This window comes from Schistocerca serialis, chromosome 2 (genome assembly GCF_023864345.2).
Source record: "Schistocerca serialis cubense isolate TAMUIC-IGC-003099 chromosome 2, iqSchSeri2.2, whole genome shotgun sequence".
NCBI lineage: Eukaryota > Metazoa > Arthropoda > Insecta > Orthoptera > Acrididae > Schistocerca > Schistocerca serialis.
Genome location: NC_064639.1, coordinates 209,409,471 through 209,425,677, shown reverse-complemented (window position 1 = coordinate 209,425,677; position 16,207 = coordinate 209,409,471).

Sequence of the window (16,207 nt, the reverse complement as noted above, 5' to 3'; positions counted from 1 at the left end):
AACACTACCCTGAGTTTAAACATTTCCGCTGGCTATCAAACTGCCGAGACTTTAACATTATTGAGCATATCTGGGATGCCTTGCGAGGTGCTGTTCAGAAGAGATCTCCAACCCCTCGTTCTCTTACGGATTTATGGACAATCTTGCAGGATTCATGGTGAAACTTCTTGGAAGATTAAAACTGTGTGCCGGACCGAGACTCGAACTCGAACCCTTTCGCTTTCGCGGGCACGTGCTCTACCAACTGAGCTACCCAAGCACGACTCACGCCCCGTCCTCACAGCTTTAATTCCGCCAGTACCTCGTCTCCTACCTTCCTGCAGAAGCTCTCCTGCATGCCTTGCAGAAGTAGCACTCCTGGTAGAAAGGATATTGCGGAGACATGGCTTAGCCACAGCCTAGGGGATGTTTCCAGAATGAAATATTCACTCTGCAGCGGAGTGAGCGCTGATATGAAACTTCCTGGCAGATTAAAACTGTGTGCCGAACCGAGACTCGAACTCGGGACCCACCAAATGAGCTACCCAAGCACGACTCATCTGCCAGGAAGTTTCATATCAGCGCGCACTCCGCTGGAGAGTGAATATTTCATTCAGGATTCATGGTGTCAATTTCCTCCAGCACTACTTCAAACATTAGTCGAGTCCATGCCACGTCGTGTTACGGCACTTTTGTGCGCTCGCAGTGGCCCTACACATAATTAGGCATGTTTACTAGTTACTCTGGCTCTTCAGTGTATATAGCTTTATCCATTAATAAAGTCTATACGTGGAAATGGACCTTTCCATTTGAAACCACATTATAGCAATGAGTCACAACTGGCATCAATCAACTCACGCAAACACCTCGGTCTAACAGTTTGTGGGGATGTGAAATGGAACGATCACATAGTTTCAACTGTATGTGTAGTACGGCGTGTTTGGTTCATTGGCAGAATACTAGGGAAATGCAAACAGCATTCAGAAGACTGCTTACAATACATTGGTGGACTCATCCTAGAGTTTTGTTTCAATGTTTTGGTCTCATACCAATTAGGTCTACAGGTTATATCGAACACATTACGACGGAGAGGAACACGACGGTCACAGGTTTGTTTAACCATGGGAGATCATCACGGAGATGCTACACAACCTCAACATGCAGTCGCTATACCGCCAAAGCCTACTTACAAATTTTCAATAACCGGTGTGAAGTTAGGAATCTCCTTGCCAAGGAGCACTGAAGACCTGATTACACTGATTACAGCACGAACAGAAGCGTTTAAGCAGTCATTGTTGCCACTCTCCGTACGCACACGGAACGGTAAAATTCGCTAATACGTGGTGCAACTGGATGTACCCTCTGCGAGGCACTTCACAGAGGGTCGCAGATGTAGAAATACCGGCTGTCAGAGATGGACTGCGGCTCTTATAGACAGCGTGACGCGCGTAACTCACTGGTGGCGGCAATTAGCGCGACATGTGAGCGTCGGTGACAGAGGGCTGTCGCGTCGATGGATGAGCAGCATGTGTTTGAGGAGCCGCTGTTGTTTGGAAAGGATCCCCGTGCTAATTTATCGCCGCGTCGCGTTCCAACAAAGAGCGGGATCCGTGTGTGACGATGACGCATGTACGTCAGCAGCTCTACGGTCGACTCTTTCAGGAGGAGGTGCCGAGGGACCGTGTTGATGTCCAACCACAGAAGCCGGAATGCGAAGTTTTACACTATGAACACTTTGACCTTACGCTATCAGATTGGTACTCCAGTGTTCCCATGTCTATGGGAGAGCTGGTTTAAATTTTATCCTTACACGAGCTTATTTTCCGTATTTTGAGTTCCGATGCTATTCCTACACTACTGGCCATTAAAATTGCTATACCAAGAAGAAATGCAGATGATAAACGGGTATTCATTGGACAAATATATTATATTAGAACTGACATGTGATTACATTTTCACGCAGTTTGGGTGCATAGATCCTGAGAAATCAGTACCAACAACAACAACCTCTGTCCGTAATAACGGCCTTCATACGACTGGGCATTGAGTCAAACAGAGCTTGGATGGCGTGTACAGGTACAGCTGCCCATGCAGCTTCAACACGATACCACAGTTCATCAAGAATAGTGACTGGCGTATTGTGACGAGCCAGTTGCCCGGCCACCATTGACCAGACGTTTTCAATTGGTGAGAGATCTGGAGAACGTGCTGTCCAGGGCAGCAATCGAACATTTTCTGTATCCAGAAAGGCCCTGCAACATGCGATCGTGCGTTATCCTGCTGAAATGCAGGGTGTTGTTGGGATCGAATGAAGGGTAGAGCCACGGGTCGTAACACATCTGAAATGTAATGTCCACTGTTCATAGTGCCGTCAATGCGAAAAAGAGGTCGCTGAGACGTGTGACCAATGGCACCCCATAGCATCACGCCGGGTGATACGCCAGTATGGCGATGACGAATACACGCTTCCAATGTGCGTTCACCGCGATGTCGCCAAACACGGATGCGACCATCATGATACTGTAAACAGAACCTGGATTAATACGAAAAAATGACGTTTTGCCATTCGTGCACACAGGTTCGTCGTTGAGGCGCTCCTGTCTGTGATGCAGCGTCAAGGGTAACCGCAGCCATGGTCTCCGAGCTGATAGTCCATGCTGCCGCAAAAGTTGTCGAACTGTTCGTGCAGATGGTTGTTGTGTTGCAAACGTCCCCATCTGTTGACTCAGGAATCGAGACGTGGCTGCACGATCCGTTACAGCCATGCGGATAAGATGCCTGTCATCTCGACTGCTAAGTGATATGAGGCCGTTGAGATCCAGCACGGCATTCCGTATTACCCTTCTGAACCCACCGATTCCATATTCTGCTAACAGTCATTGGATCTCGACCAGCGCGAGCAGCATTGTCGCGATACGGTAAACCGCAATCGCGATAGGCTACAATCCGACCTTTATCAAAGTCGGAAATGTGATGGTACGCATTTCTCCTCCTTACACGAGGCACCACAACAACGTTTCACCATGCAACGCCGGTCAACTGCTATTTGTGTGTGAGAAACCGGTTGGAAACTTCCCTCATGTCAGCACGTTGTGGGAGTCGCCACCGGTGCCAACCTTGTGTGAATGCTCTGAAAAGCTAATCATTTGCATATCACAGCATCTTCTTCCTGTCGGTTAAATTTCGCGTCTGTAGCACGTCATCTTCGTGGTGTAGCAATTTTAATGGCCAGTAGTGTATGTGTAAATGTAATTATTTCATGTACTTCATATGCACTGCTGCCACAATAAATCTTGAGTGAACTGGAAACCTCTAAAAGGGTGCACCAATTTTTTTCTGTAAGTATGTCTGTTCGCGTCAAAGACTTCTCCGGAAGTAACAGTGTTCATTCCTCCGCAGGCAGCGCATTGGTTGCACTTCCCCTGCGCTTCGTAATGATGTTCGACCGTCGCGTTTTACCACGAGCACTCACTACCCAAGCGGCGGGCGAGCTTGAGCGTCTAGCCGCTTTCTGAACAAGCCTCACCTACATGACGGTCGCGACTACGACGAAAAAGTAATGCGCATTCCACACCGTAACAGAATACTCCTAAACTGGCAGCGGATTAAAGTTTACCACCGAGAATTTCTCGCTACCCTACTTCCTTAATGACTGCAGCATTTTGAAATAAAGTGGAGCGCCGAACAGAGACGATTTAAACGCTCGCAAAGTTTGGAACGGTCACGGAGAACTGCGCAACGAGCATTTTGCGAGGCAACGCACGCGAATACTTTGGCCTACCTTCCGCGTCCTCGGAACTGGCAACAAGCAAGGCTGCGGTACCAAGTCAGGCCGGGAAGAGTTAAGGGGTTGTAGCGTGTGGCGTGCAGGGAGCAAGGAAGGCAGACAGGGAGCACAGCACGGAAGGCCGCGGGGCGGAGGAATGCTGTGTCACTGGCTGGGGTAGCACCGTCTAATGGGGCAGCGGGGGCAGAGGCCCGCCCGGCGGTCACGCGAGACCGCGGCGCCTGGCACCGACCGCCCCCGGCCGCCCCCAGCTTGGCCGGGATCCGCTGCAGCCCGCCGCGTAATCCCCAGCGCCACCTTCATCATCTTTATTATCCATAAAATTTGCATTAATGGCGTTATTTTCCCCGTGCTGGACCGCCGGACGCGGGAGGTGTGTGTGTGTCGCCGAACAGGTGAGCGGGCTAAGTTGGGCCGTGCGTCAAACGCGCCGGCTAACGCTGTTATTCCGTGACAGATGCCGGCTCCGCCTGCGACCGTTAGGAACCCGCGGCGGACTACTACTTGTGCGGTACGCCTGCGGTAGGGGTGCCGATCGTCGGCACTAAATCTGGCCGCACTTCCACACCGAGGCAAAAATATCTTCCAAGTACGCAAGAGATATTTGAGGACCGCAGGGGACAACGGTGGTAGCTCCACGTGAATAAATTTCACTGGAGAGCAATTACGAGGCATATGAGGTCCGATTAGGTGCGAAATGGAAACCACTGTGAAAATCGGAAGGAAATTCGCACAGATGTGTTGGGCAGTGTCTTTAGTGTGCCTGTCGATAGCTTCACGTCGCTCTTTTCAGTTCAGAGCGCAACGTGATCACGTAGAAATGGCTAAAACAACAGCGTCTCCCGCCAAGTATGTGGATGTGGTGAGAGATTTCGCCTGAAGCTATGCAGCCCACATAACATAAATGTCGTGTTTCTTTCTTCAATACAATTTTCAACCGCTTCCTGCAGGAGCAATGAAGACCCTCCTGCAGCGTTTTCGATGGGAAGTGTTTAATCACCGACAATGCAGCCATTAATTGGCTCCCTCCGTTGATCATCCTTGCTCACATGAACCGCTGGCTACGAAGAAAACGTTTTGGCACAAACAATTAAAGGCAGTCCAGCCTAGAGAACTGGCAGAAAGCACAAGAGGCTGCTTTCTGTGACTAGGGTACTGCAAAGTTTGTACAAAGCTACGACAAATGCCTAAGACGGAGTGGCGACTATTTAGAGCGGTAGCTGGAAGGTGTGGCTAACTGCTGCGAATTAAATTTTTCATTTTCGCTGCGGTTTTCATTTCGCGAGCGATCGGGCCTTACTTTCCGAACAAAAAAAAACGGATCAGGCAAATATTCTGTTTCTGAGATGCTGGCCGGAATGGGCGAGCGGTTCTAGGCGCTTCAGTCTGGAACCGCGCGACCGCTATGGTCGCAGGTTCGAATCCTGCCTCGGGCATGGATGTGTGTGATGTCTTTAGGTTAGTTAGGTTTAAGTAGTTCTAAATCTAGGGGACTGATGACCTCAGAAGTTAAGTCCCATAGTGCTCAGAGCCATTTGAACTATTTGTTTCTGAGAGCTTCTTTTATTTTTATTAAAGCTGCAAGCTATGGACTACGCAGTAGCGGATTATTCAACTGACGAATAATCCGCAAATTGTTCGCTGATTTTTGATGGTAAATAAAAAAATAATAACAAAGGCTGGATTTTTATGTCGCCTTTGTAACGAATATTTTCGTTTAGAATACATCATTACGAATCTCACTCATGTTCAGTTACATGCACCGAGGCACTGAAATGCGTTGATCTGTTATGCGAGTATTCAGGACAAAACTCGTACAAAAAAAATAAAAAATAAAAAGTAAAAAAAATAAAATAAAACGGATAAGACAAATGTTCTGTTTCTGAGATGCCGGCCGGAGTTCATTGTACCAGATACAGTTATGTCACATAATGATACAAAAAGAAAAAATAAAACACAGTATATTGCGCAGTCAAACTGTATAAATACAAGCGAAAACTGTGCGAGATTACTTGTCCCTTTCAAACCTCCTACATTTCAAAAGGCTCAGGGGAAAAAAAAACTACAGTGCATATGATAACGAAATTACACCATATGCTAGAACAGCTCAACGCATTTATATTCCCACGTCAGACGTACCGACGTTTGTCGCCAGAGAACAGCGTGCTCGGATGAAGTGAAAACAGGCGACACCACAGCAATGCGAGCACGCAGTAGTGTGTCTCGCAGAAACGAAATTGCCGTTTAGTATGCAAAGACAGTATAGTAGGCTGTATGAATTTGATTCACTAATGAAAAAAACAAGTGAGGAATCGTATCCTATGTTTCTGACAACTAGAATTATTCTCAAACATTTTGGTGGTTCACATCAAAAAAAGCTTTGCATCACCTCGGTTCCGAGAGTTCCGTAATCTGTACAGAAAATTGGAATAGAGATCAACATAAACATCATTTCCGCCTTTTTTTATTCCTCATTAAAACCACACATTGTATGTTGTATCACCATACAGCGAGACCTTCAGTGGTGGGGTCCAGATCGCTGTACACACCGGTACCTGTAATACCTAGTAGCATGTCCTCCTGCGTTGATGCATGCCTGTATTCGTCGTGGCGTACTATCCACAAATTCATCAAGGCACTGTTGGTCCAGATTGTCCCACTCTTCAACGGCGTTTCAGCGTAGATTCCTCAGAGCGGTTGGTGGGTCACGTCGTCCATAAACAGCCCTTTTCAATCTATCCCAGGTATGTTCTATAGGGTTCATGTCTGGAGAACATGTTGGCCACTCTAGTCGAGCGATGTCGTTATCCTGAAGGAAGGAAGTCATTCACAAGATGTGCACGATGGGGGCGCGAATTGTCGTCCATGAAGACGAATGCCTCGCCAATATGCTGCCGATATGGTTGCACTATCGATCAGAGGATGGCATTCACGTATCGTACAGCCGTTACGGCGCCTTCCATGTTCACCAGCGGCGTACGTCGGTCCTTCATAATGCCACCCCAAAACAGCAGGGAACCTCCACCTTGCTGCACTCGCTGGACAGTGTGTCTAAGGCTTTCAGCCTGACCGGGTTGCCTCCAAACACGTCTCTGACGATTGTCTAGTTGAAGGCATATGCGACACTCATCGCTGAAGAGAACGTGATGCCAATCTTGAGCGGTTCATTAGGCATGTTGTTGGGCCCATCTGTACTGCGCTGCATGGTGTCTTGGTTAGAAAGATGTACCACGCCATGTACGTCGGGAATGATGTTGAGCATCATGCAGCCTATTGCGCACAGTTTGAGTCGTAACACGACGTCTTGTGGTTGCACAAAAAGTATTATTCAACATGGTGGAGTTCAAGGTTCCTCCGAGCCATAATCAGTATGCAGCGGTCGTCCACTGCAGTAGTAGCCCTTGGACAGCCTGGGCGAGGTATGTCATCGACAGTTCCTGTCTCTCTGTATCTCCTCCATGTCCGAACGACATCGCTTTGGTTCACTCCGAGGCTCGTGGACTCTTCCCTTGTTGAGAGCCCTTCCTGGCACAAAGCAACAATGCGGACGCGATCGAACCGCGGTATTGACGGTCTAGGCATGGTTGAACTACAGAAAACACGAGCCGTGTACCTCCTTTCTGGTGGAACGACTGGAACTGATCGGCTGTCGGACCCTCTTCGTCTAATAGGTGCTGCTCTTGCGTGAGTGTTTACATCTCTGGACGGGTTTAGTGACATCTCTGAACAGTCGAAGGGACTGTGTCTGTGGTAGAATATCCACAGTGAACGTCTATCTTCATGAGTTCTTGGAAATAGGGTGATACAAAACTTTTTTTATGTGTGTATTTCTGAAGAGACAGTGGACGACACCACACAAGCTTTGGTCAGAAGCCACCCTCTAGGCAATTTAAAATACCCCGAGCAACACTTCGTCGTTTAGTACACCTGTGTCTCAGTTTGTGTGCTTACAAAGTGCAAATTTTGCAACATCTGATGCCGAACGACAAAAGATGCTGACAACACTTTCCTACGGGTATGATGCAGCTTGTTGACATGAATGGCGGCTTCCTGCAAAGATATTTATTCTCAGATGAGGGGAGCTGCCGGCCGATGTGACCGAGCGGTTCTAGGCGCTACAGTCTGGAACCGCGCGACCGCCTGCCTCGGGCATGGATGTGTGTGATGCCCTTAGATTAGTTAGGTTTAATTAGTTCTACGTTACAGCGGGCTGATGACCTCAGATGTTAAGTCCCATAGTGCTCCCATTTGAATCATTTGAGGGAAGCTTTCAGGTATCAGGAACTTTTAATCGGCATAACGTTCGGTTTTGGGACTCGCAACATCCGCATGCTATCAATTAACATGTTCATGGTAGCCCTAAACTGAACGTCTGGTGTGGGCTAATGCACGACAAGATTGTGCTTTGCAAAAAAACTCAGTGAAAGGTCAGTGTATCTCGACATGCTGGAGTATCTGTACACCATTAGGTACAAGACTTGGACACTCAACATCGTCTTTCAAATAGATGAACTTCCGCCGCATTGATCAACGGCTGTTCGGAAGTTTTGGAAACTAAATTTCTGTATTTCTGGATCGGACGCGTTCCCCCACTTAAGCCCGCTGGATTTCTTCTTGTGGGGATTCATGAGAGACGGCGTGTATGTGATTAAAGTGGACGATATGTCTGTATTAAGACGTCTTATCACTGATGCGATTGCAACAGTTGCAGAGGACATGTTATGAAGAACATGGCAAGAAATTGAATACAGACTAGGTATTCTTCGTACTGCTAATGTTTCACACGTAGAGATGTATTGATGACCTTTAAATAAATTCTTTGAGATGGCCTAGCGTATGTTCCAATTTCATTTTTTCCCCTAGGCCTCTGAAATGTGAGAGGTTCGGAAGGGACGTCCTGAACAACAGTTTGACACCGCTTTTACACAAAAAGTCTCAAATTTTATAATTTTGTTTGTAGTAACAAACCCTCTGTCGACAATGGGCATCGCATGATAGACTTCATGAGAAGTATATAATTTGGGGTGACGCTAGCTACACCTCGCAAAAGTGAAATTGGAAATATCTGGCGAAACACTTGAGAGAAAGCACCTGACGACTCCTAGGACACCATACATTATAATTCAAGAACAAAAATAATTACAGTGCACAAAACACTGAAGCGCCAAAGAAACTGGTATAGGCGTGCATTTTCAAATACAGAGATGTGTAAACAGGCAGAATACGGCGCTGCGGTCGGCAATGCCTATATAAGGCAACAAGTTTCTGGCGCAGTTGTTAGATCGGTTACAGCTGCTACAAATGGCAGGTTATCAAGATTTAAGTGAGTTTGAACGTGGTGTTATAATCGGCGCACGAGCGATGGGAGACAGCATTTCCGAGGTAGCGATGAAGTGGGGACTTTCCCGTAGGACCTTTCCACGAGTGTACCGTGAATATCAGGAATCCGGAAAATATTAAATCTCCGGCATCACTGCGGCCGGAAAAAGATCTGGCAAGAACGGGACCAACGACGACTGAAGAGAATCATTCAACGTGAGAGAAGAGGACCCTTTCCGCAAATTGCTGCAGATTTCAATGCTGGGCCATCAACAAGTGTCAGCATGCGAACCATTCAGCGGAACATCATCGATATGGGCTTTCGGAGCCGAAGGCCCACTCGTGTACGCTTGATGACTGTAGGACAGAAAGCTTCACGCCTCGCCTGGGCCCGTCAACACAGACAGTGGGCTGTTGATGACTGGAAACATATTGCCTGGTCGGACGAGTCTCGTTTCAAATTGTATCGAGCGGATGGACGTGTACGGGTATGGAGACAACCTCATGAATCCATGGAGCCTCCATGTCAGCAGGGGACTGTTCAAGCTGGTGGAGTCTCTGTAATGGTGTGGGGCGTGTGCAGTTGGAGTGATATGGGACCCTTGATACCTCTAGAAACGGCTCTGACAGGTGACACGTAAGTAAGCATCCTGTTTAATCATCTACATCCATTGATGTCCATTGTGCATTCCGACGGACTTGGACAATTCCTCAGGACAATGTGACACCCCACACGTCCAAAATTGGTATAGAGTGGCTCCAGGAACATTCTGCAGCGTTTAAATACTTCTGCTGGTCGCCACACTACCCAGACATGAACATTATTGAGCACCTCTGCGTGCTCGAGGGGGCCCTATACGCTTTTAGGCAAGTGTCCCAGTTTCTTTGGCCCTTCAGTGTATAACAAAACTTAAGATAAGCGTTTCAAACGTCAAATTTCCATTTTACGAAGGTCGATGAAACGGGAAACGCATTTGGCAACGGACCTTTTAATGGAACTAAGAACTTCTACTGTAAGAGGTAAAACAGTCGTAATTTTTGTACCTTTACACTGTAATTATTATTGTTCTTGAATGTTTTTTGCCAGCCGCGGTGGCCGCTTGGTTCTAGGCGCTTCACTCCGGAACTGCACGACTGCTACGGTCGCGGGTTCGAATCCTGCCTCGGGCATGGATGTGAGTGATGTCCTTAGGTTAGTTAGGTTTAAGTAGTTATGAGTTCTAGGGGACTGATGACCTCAGCTGTTAAGTCCCATAGTGTTCAGAGCCATTTGAACCATTTGAATGAATTTGTTTCAAATGGCCTAACTAACCTAAGGACATCACACACATCCATGCCCGAGGCAGGATTCGAACCTGCGACCGTAGCGGTCGAGCAGTTCCAGACTGAAGCGCCTAGAACCGCTCGGCCACGCCGGCCGGCGAATGATTTTGTTAATTACGTTCTGTTAGTGTATGTACAATTTCCTCTTCAATGAGGCAGGAATCACAAATTGGAAAGCGTATCAGTCTAACAAAAGTCTCGTTTTGTTACTATTTGTGTGATCCGCCCTTATTCCGTTAATACTACAATTTCTTCACTCGTGAGCGCCGACTTGAAAAACCAGGGGTGAAATGGAATCTGTTGTTGAATCGCTCAATACCATGTGTCTCTGACGATGCGCTCCGTGTTCCTATGACTTCACTCTGCAGAAAATGATATCCGTCGTCAGTGAAAAAAAAAAAAATGAATGGAAAACAGAAACAGAAAAAAACTGAATAATTATTTCGCGAAAGTGAAATGATAGCAATTGCTACGTATTTTAAGCATAATTTTGTACGAAATTTGGATAAATGTTTCACAGATTTCTACGGATGGATTAAGGGGCCACTATTTTCCACACTGAGAAGCTGTCGTCAAACTGTAGGACAGTGGGTGGCCGCAGATGGTTCCGGTATTTTACTGGCTCGGCGTACATGCTATTCATTGCTGGCAAATGTGGATAACGAATGGTGGCGACAGTGCGGAAAAATGACAATATCTAGCTGCAGTCGTGCTCTGCTTAACCATGTTATTGTGCATTCTGTGTCTGTTGTAGTTACCACGAAAATAAATGAGAGGTGTTAGTTTCGGAATGACGCTCGTGTTTTATTCAGGGGGATTACTAGTGAAAAATTGTGTTTTAGAACTCGCTGTTTGTCACACGGGAAATATCGTAGCTCGAACGGTTACAACCAAATAAAAGCCATTTTACAATAAGTAAGATATGTATCGCTATCACCCATCAAGGTCATTTATCTACGTTTCAGCACAATCGAAGTTTGAAGGTTAACAAATCTCAACGTCAAAGGACAAGTAACCGAAAGAACAATACGGTGCAAAAAACAATTACGACCAGCTTATTCACAAGAGTCGTAAACGAAGTATTATTTGGCAAAAAGGTAAATATCTGCTTGAAACAATATGTGTTAACACACGACAGAATCCTATTTACCAAAACAGAAGTTGCTGTACTATATTCCTCCCTTACTCGTCATCGAACTGCAAATGTGGAGTTTCAACAACGTGATTAAAACAGCGCACCGGAACAGCTCGTGGCAAACATCCAGATATTGTGATCCCGCTTATAAAACGTTCACGCCGTGACTGAGAATTGTATTTCTATCTGTGGGGCAGCGCACACATTCATGTTTTCCTCTATCTGGCGGCACTGCTATTCCTGTTTTTCGCCGTGGGGCAGCGATAGTATTCAATCGCCCTATGCTTCTATTGTAATACATCAAAACGATACATCTGGTTTAAAAAAATCACAGCTATTATGTTATTTGATATATGTACGTGAACAAAGTACTATTAGAAAGAGCAAACTCTCGAGGTTTACTTGGTTCCTGCTAGGTAGCAGCAGTGTACGCCCACTCCAGTTCTAGCAAAAATTGTGTAGGGACAACAGAAAGCGTTTTCTGTTCTACATTTTGCACAGTACGAGTCAGTAACAACTGTTGTTGATAATTCTTCCGGGTTATATGGCCGTGGTCCATGGAATTCTTCTATTCCTAACGTTTCGTTGAATAAAGCAAATAAGAAACCATGTTGTTGGTATCGTTATGTAGACGACACATTCGTGGTTTGGACACACGGTAAAAAAGCCTTACACGAAATTTTTGATTATCTTAATAGCATAAACCCTAAAATTCAGTTTACCACTGAAGTGGAAAAAGACCAGGCTATTTCGTTTCTCGATGTGTTAGTCATGAGACAGACCGATGGCAGTCTAAAACATAAAGTGTTTCGGAAGAGCACACATACTGATAGATACTTACATAAGAACTCCAATCATCACCCACAACAAAAAAGAGATGTAATCAAAAGTTTAGTGGACAGGGCAAAACGTATTTGTACCCTGGAACATCTGGATACGGAACTGAATCATCCGAAACAGGCCTTCGAAAAGAATGGGTACTCATACAAAGAAATTAATAGAGTTTTAAGACCTAATTACAGCAGGCCAAAGGACAAGGATGGTACACAGCAATGGAAGAACACGGTGTCTTTACCTTTCATTAGTAAGGTTACAGATCGAATCGGCAAAATTTTGCTGAAACGTAATGTGAAACCGGTATTCAAACCTACCAGAAAAATAGGACAAGTACTTCGTTCTGTTAAAGATAGAAGGCCACCATTATCATCTAGCGGTGTGTATAAAATTCCGTGCACTTGTGGCAAGGTCTATATTGGTACTACGAAAAGAAGTATGAATACGAGGGTAAAGGAGCATAAAAGTCTTTGCCAACTGGGAAAAATAGATAAATCGGCCGTTGCGGAACATGCACTTCAGTCAGGTGACTATGTAGTTAAGTTTTCTGAAACTACAGTTTTAAGTGCTACCACGAACTATTATCCACGACTGTATAGGGAGGCTATTAAAATTTATAAACACGAAGATAATTTTAATAGAAAAGAAGAGGCCTTGAAATTAAGCGAGATATGGACAGTGGCGTTACAGAATCGATAAGTGATTTTTATCTATGACGGACTATTATCGATAGTTACGTTTTATCTTTGACTAGTTTCCTCTATGCCACTATGTGCAAGCTAGACCACGCCCACTTTCCTCGGTATTTAGGCCGCTCTCCGACGCCCGACTCGTCAGTCGGAAGGACTCAGCAGGACCAGCCGTACCTCTGAGGATGTCCGATGTAGTATTGGACGAAACGTTAGGAATAGAAGAATTCCATGGACCACAGCCATATAACCCGGTAGAATTATCAACAACAGTACCATCCGGTGGTGAAAGCCTTCATTGTATGATCAGTAACAACTGTTCAGCGTGACTTCAGTACTAGGTGTGGAGTGAACCTCGTACAGCACAGAGCATTAGACGATGGCATGAACAATTCTAAGAAACAGGTTGTTCGTGTAAAGGCATATCGCCGTGTGACACAGACGTCGGTCATGTCCGCCATAGTTTTACAAGAAGACCGCAGAAATTCATTCGCCGTGCAACTCCACAGCTCAACATGCCACCGATGTCCATCTGGCGTCTGTTGCGTCTTCGTGAAGGTGTCAAACAATAACGCGTGGAATTGTGTTATTTCGTTCTTGGCACGATGGAGGATGACAGTTTTCTTCCACGCTTAGTGTTTAGTGACGAGGCAACATTCTATTTAAATGGAAAAGGGAGCCGTAATAATGTGAGAATATGGGGTACGGAACAACAACATGAAATTGTACAAAATGAGAGGGACTCCCGAAAATTTAGTGTGTTTGGTCCAGTTCCACGAGAAAAGGCTTATGGTCTATATTTATTTGCCGAGAACACAGTTACAGGAAGCATATATCTCGATATGCTTGAGACCTTTCTTTTCCCACAGTTGGAGATTCATTCGAACGAATTCATTTACCGACAGCAGGAGGCACCTCCGAACTGGCACCTGGAAGTGCGGGAATTTTTAAACCAAAGGCTTACTGAACGATGGATCGGTCGCACAGGACCAATTGATCCAGCCTTACGTTACATTCCTCCAAGGTTACCGGACCTGACTGTATGTCATTATTTCTTGCGGGGGTTTATAAAAGCCACTGTTTACGTGCCCCCGTTACAAACAACAATGAAATAAACTGAGACATCGCATAACGGCAGCTGTGGAAGCTGTAATTGAAGACATACTCGCTGCAGTGTGGGAACAATCTGAATAACACATTGACATGTGCCGTGCATCTCAAGGGGGCACATTGAACACCTATGAAAAGGTATGAAAAAAAAACAACTTTTTGAGTTTCCCGTTATCAAGAACCAAATTCATTGTATATGTTTATTAGTTTCAGCAATACAGACGTGCCATAACGGATGATTCTTTTTGATATACCCTGTATAGTGATGTTACACTACTGGCCATTAAAATTGTTACACCAAGAAGAAATCAAGATGATAAACGGGTATTCATTGGACAAATATATTATACTAGAACTGACATGTGATTACATTTTCACGCAATTTGGGTGCATAGATCCTGAGAAATCAGTACCCAGAACAACCACCTCTGGCCGTAATAACGGCCTTGATACGCCTGGGCACTGAATCAGACAGAGGTCATCAAATGGCTCTGAGCACTATGGGACTTAACTTCTGAGGTCATAAGTCCCCTAGAACTTAGAACTACTTAAACCTAACTAACCTAAGGACATCGCACACATCCATGCCCGAGGCAGGATTCGAACCTGCGACCGTAGCGGTCGCGCGGTTCCGGACTGTAGCGCCTAGAACCGCTCGGTCACTCCGGCCGGCTGAGTCAGACAGACCTTGGATGGCGTGTACAGGTACAGCTGCCCATGCAGCTTCAACACGATACCACAGTTCATCAAGAGTAGTGACTGGCGTATTGTGACGAGCCAGTTGCTCGGCCACCATTGACCAGACGTTTTCAGTTGGTGAGAGATCTGGAGAATGTGCTGGCCAGGGCAGCAGTCGAACATTTTCTGTATCCAGAAAGGCCCGTACAGGACCAGCAACATGCGGTCGTGCATTATCCTGCTGAAATGTAGGGCTTTGCAGGGATCTAATGAAGGGTAGATCCACGGGTCGTAACACATCCGTAATGTAACGTCCACTGTTCATAGTGCCGTCAATGCGAACAAGACGTGACCGAGACGTGTAACCAATGACACCCCATACCATCACGCCAGGTGATACGGCAGCATGGCGATGGCGAATACACGTTTCCAATGTGCGTTCACCGCGATGTCGCCAAACACGGATGCGACCATCATGATACTGTAAACAGAACCCGGAAAAAATGACGTTTTGCCGTTCGTGCACCCAGGTTCGTCGTTGAGTACACCATCACAGGCGCTCCTGTCTGTGATGCGATAGGTTACAATCCGACCTTTATCAAAGTCGGAAACGTGATGGTACGCATTTCTCCTCCTTACACGAGGCATCACAACGTTTCACCAGGCAACGCCGGTCAACTGCTGTTTGTGTATGAGAAATCGGTTGGAAACTTTCCTCATGTCAGCACGTTGTAGGTGTCGCCACCGGCGCCAACCTTGTGTGAATGCTCTGAAAAGCTAATCATTTGCATATCATAGCATCTTCTTCCTATCGGTTAAATTTCGCGCTGTCATCTTCGTGATGTAGCAATTTTAATTGCCAGTAGTGTATATGTTAAAAGTGACGTAAGCATATTTTTTACAAAAAAAGCAGGAGATCACATACAATAATAATACGCTTAATTAATTGCAAGTTATGTGATATCCAGTTGCTCAGAAAACTCTCTCGTTGAAGTGTCAAACAAAAGTGTGCTCTCAACTGTTCGTTGCGCCTGGCTGATACCTAATACACCATTGTATTGCTATCAAGCATAATTGGTGGAGTCCAGTGTGAGCCACCGGTAGTACAAGCTGGCTGATGGGGGGATCTAGCATGAGCCACCGGATAATGTTGGACTGATGCAATATGGATACAAAGAAACGATGTACAATGTCCACATATCGCCCTCGTTAAATGTGCATAAATTTATTTTGATAACAAGTCTACGTAACATCTCACGGTGAGATGTCTTGCATGCATCAATGACACAGATAGCTTACTACTGTGATTCCTACGAGGGTGAGTCAAATGAAAACCTTAAATGTTTTTTCAAA